The sequence below is a fragment of the Clytia hemisphaerica genome, unplaced genomic scaffold (genome assembly GCF_902728285.1).
Source record: "Clytia hemisphaerica strain Z4C2 unplaced genomic scaffold, Clytia hemisphaerica genome assembly, whole genome shotgun sequence".
Lineage (NCBI taxonomy): Eukaryota > Metazoa > Cnidaria > Hydrozoa > Leptothecata > Clytiidae > Clytia > Clytia hemisphaerica.
Genome location: NW_027103993.1, coordinates 160,900 through 165,257, shown reverse-complemented (window position 1 = coordinate 165,257; position 4,358 = coordinate 160,900).

Sequence of the window (4,358 nt, the reverse complement as noted above, 5' to 3'; positions counted from 1 at the left end):
CAGAAATTACTGAGAAGTACAGGTTTCCATTTTAATTAATATTGACATTTAAGCCTGAAAAACTCATATAAAATTAAAAGCAGCCCAGCCAAAATCATATGACTTACTGGTTTTTCCTGTAAAAAGCGTATATATCTGAAGATACTGCTCTTCATATGTTATTTTACTAATGGTCCTAATGTACACATTTAGCAACATAACTGTTCGAATACTTTGAGTAGAGTAATATTTTTAATGTATGAAGAGCGTAAATAACTACTTGTGGTATAAAAAGGGAATTTCCTTAGATTCATTTAACTCTCCAGGGATAAGAAAAAGACAAATTGACATTTCAAAATGAGTAATCAGATCAAAATAACTCCGGAAAGGTCTTTTTGATGATGATAAAACAATAGAGAGACCGTAAGATAAGAATGCTACCGTTAAGCGGAACTAAAATACTGAAAAACGCACAAAATTATGAGATGTTTGCCCAACTTCCTTAGGCGTGAAGTTATGAATGCCATCCTCAGAAGCTTTAGGCGTTCTCCGGTGGCAATTAAAGTAATGCCATAACTATTTATTAGGTGGTAATAATAACAAGCGGTATCTACCATCTCACGTCAATTGTTTATGAAAATATAAGTTGATTTTCCAGTACATAAATAGGTATAAGTTAATTCGCCAGTACATTATTAAAAAGATACTTTCTGGTGAAAGATCTTGTTTGAAAATATATTCCAGCTAGCATCAAAAGTGACATATACGAGTACTTTTTTTCATTTAAGTTGTCTTTTGGGCTAAAGCAACCAATCATACTTTTGTAAAGGAACTTAATTGAATTGATACTAAAAAAGCCTTTGGCTTACAAAATCTCTTTCTATAAATCCATATCACTAGCCATAATTTTCATTAAAGTGCCACCGCAGAAGAACGATCAAATAAATTGTTGAATTTGGAAAGAAATGTTACTTATAGCCGTTACTTCTGTTAGAATGGCATCTCATCTGAAGCAAAATTTAGTATACAAATATTAGCAATTTGTGTCCATCTCAGAAATATCTTCTTATAGAGATAAGGTAAAGTTATTTATCTGTTTATTTTTATCATCTCTTTTATTACCAAAATAATGGTATATTATGGTTTGTTCATAGCATACTAAACGCTACTGTACTAAACTGCCATTTTACTGTAATAGTCAAACGACATGTTTATGTAAGGATAAAAATTTCTAATTTGACCTGGTCAGAGGCGGTTAATAACTACTTGTGGTTTAAATAGGGAATTTCCCAACAAAAAAAGGAATTTCCCTTAATTCGACTCCCTGAGGTAATAAAAAAAGACATATAGAGCTTTGAAAATGGGTAATCAGATCAAAAAAAATCCGGAAAAGTGTTTTTAATGATGATAAAACAATAGAAATACAGTCAAACTAAGAATGTTACCGGTACACCATTTAACCGGAACTAAAATACTGAAAAACGCGCGCAAAATTATGAGATGTTTGCCCAACTTCCTTATGCGTGAAGCTATGAATGCCATCCTCGGAAGCTTTAGGCTTCCTGCGGTGGCAAAAACGCTTAATCCTTCTCATAGAGCTTCATAAATTACAGTGGCGAATATCAAATTTTCCTATTTCCAAAATACCGTTTTTACCACAACTTGATTTCCCTAAGGCAATAAAAAAGGTGACGTCATAATCAGAACAAAGCCTCGTAAAAGATAATAACTATGCTTCCAAGTTGATGATAGTGTAATGATGTAATTAAGAATCTTTTACACTCCCCTCCTTGAGATAGTATAGTACATATCTCAACATGCGAAGGTCAACAGTTGCTTGAAGGCATTCACCAGTCCAGTAATTTCGTTTCAAAGTGCAACACACTATAGTACAGTTCAGTTGTCAAATTCTGTTGTAACTGTAAGTAACTTCGATCATTCAGTATGATAAAATGATGAAATCTGTATCAGTTATCATTGCAGTTCATGTAGTTATGTTCATAGTAAGGTATCAGGTGTACAATACCGTTTGAAGCAACGTCAGCGAAGGTAGGAAAGAGGGAGTGTGGTTAGAAGAATCTTCTTTCTTTGTGCCCAGGAAGCACACAAAGTGTTTTCTTCGCACCCCAGAGGTGCACAAAGCGTTTTCTTCGTGCCCAGGAAGCACACATGGCATTTTCTTCGTGCCCGGTTAAGTTAGTGGTCGACTGTTGAGTACGGCTTCAACAAAGAGTGAAATCGATAATTACCTTAAGTAGATAAATTTTCGCGTGGACTTTTTTTCGCGAATCGAAAATCGAAAATTTTCGCGTGGACTAAATTTTATTCCGATTTGGGAGCAACATCTACCACCAAATCAAAGGAACCGCGATGGGTACTCCAATGGCTCCAAACTACGCAAACCTCTTCATGGCATCATTAGAGACGAAAATGCTTGACGAATATTGTGGACTAAATTTCGCGAATCAGCCTCTTTTTCACCTAATTTCTTTCATTTTCCTAGGGGTTTTGGCAAAAATCATAATTTTAAATTTTTCGCGTGGACAAAATTTCGCGAAAATGGCCAAAATACGCGAAAATCGCGAAAATTAATCCACGCGAAAATTTATCCACTTAAGGTAATAGCACCCTTGAAATTAGTACCACAATCAGAATAGATTATCTGTGGATTTCCTCTTCTGTTGATAAATCGGTCCAGAACATTTATGAAATCGTCAGCTTCTAATGATGGTGAAACTTCAATATGCACAGCTCTAGTTTAAACTACTTTAGAATGGTTTCGTATCTCAGCAACTCGGTTTGCAACAAAAACGTTGAAACGTTTACTTTCGTTGTTGATGTACTGGAGATTGAGTGACGAGTCTGTCCAGAATCGAATAGACCAGAAATGAACAACAATCTCATATACGATTGTTTCTTTCATTCTCACTGCAATGACAGCTCCTTGCAATGCAAGTCTTGGCAACGTCAATCTTTTCAGTGGAGCTACTCTTGACTTAGACAGTAGGATATGGTATGATACAGTTCCTTCACTCTCGATCCTGACATAAGCTAACGCAGCAAATGCCTTCTCGGAAGCGTCATAAAAGATATGTAGTTGCACGTCTTGGTCACCTTCAAGGTTGAGACTTTCGTGGGAGAGCAACAGTGGATGTAATGTCAGACATTCGACAAAGCCAATCTTCATAACGATTTTTGAGAGATTTGGAAACTTCCTCGACCCATTCAAATTTGTCTCTCCATAGTTCTTGCATGAAAAGTTTGGCGACAAGTGTGATTGGTGTCAAGAGGCCAAGTGGATCGTAGATAGTCGCTGCCTTCTTGAGGATGGATCTCTTGGTACATGGCTTTGATTGATCAACTTCAACATTGACCTCGTAAACAAAACAATCTATTTCAATGTCCCAGTGAACGCCTAGAGCTCTAGACATGACCTTGTCGTCCAGGTTGATCCCAGTAGGTTGAGTAGTAAACTTTTCTGTTGGTAAGTCCTTTAAAACGGATTAGTCGTTACTTTGGTACTTTGTTTGGTTGAAGCCTTTGTTGTTGAGAAGACTGATAACACGATGACTGGTCTCCTTGGCTGATGTAGCATTTGAAAATGACATGAGTAAGTCATCGACATAGAAATTTCTCAAGACAGCTTTGACGACTTCGGGTGGATAGTCGTTAGCCTGATCTCTTGCAGCCCGTTGTAGGGCATAGGTTGCAACACAGAGAGAATCCGTCAGCCCAAAAATGTGTACGAGTAATTTATAGTCATCAGGAGGTTTGTGAGACTTTGGATCGTCTCTCCACAGGAATCTGTTTGCATCCATGTCAGCCTTTTTCAATCTCACTTGACAAAACATAGCTTCGATATCAGCAACCACAGCAACTCTATGGCGTCTAAATCGAAGCAAAACGCCAAGAAGGCTGTTCAGTAGATCAGGCACACTGGTGACTCCATGATGAGGGATGTACCAAGTAGTGGCTGTGCGACATAATGCTTCTTCGTCTGAGAGTTTTCTGATGTATCCTTTCTCAAGGTAGGATGATATGTTCTTAGCATACATTTCAAAGAAGTCAGGATTGGATTGGAACTTCCTGCAAATTTGGTCGAGGCGTCTCTCAGCCAAGACTTTGCTTTCAGGTAGGTCCTTCTTCAAAAGCATTGGTACGATGTACAGCGGCGGATCTGAGGGGGTTCAAATGGTTCAGCTGAACCACCCCAACCCTTTTAGTACATAAAAAAAACAAAGACCCTTTCTTCAAGTAAAATCTAGTTTTCTGATCGGAACTGATTTTTCTTTTTGGTCATATCTCGATATTATTTTACCAGGGGTTGTATGCATGTGGCGTGCGTTTCCGTGGTGTGCGCGACAAACTTAGCTTTTTCC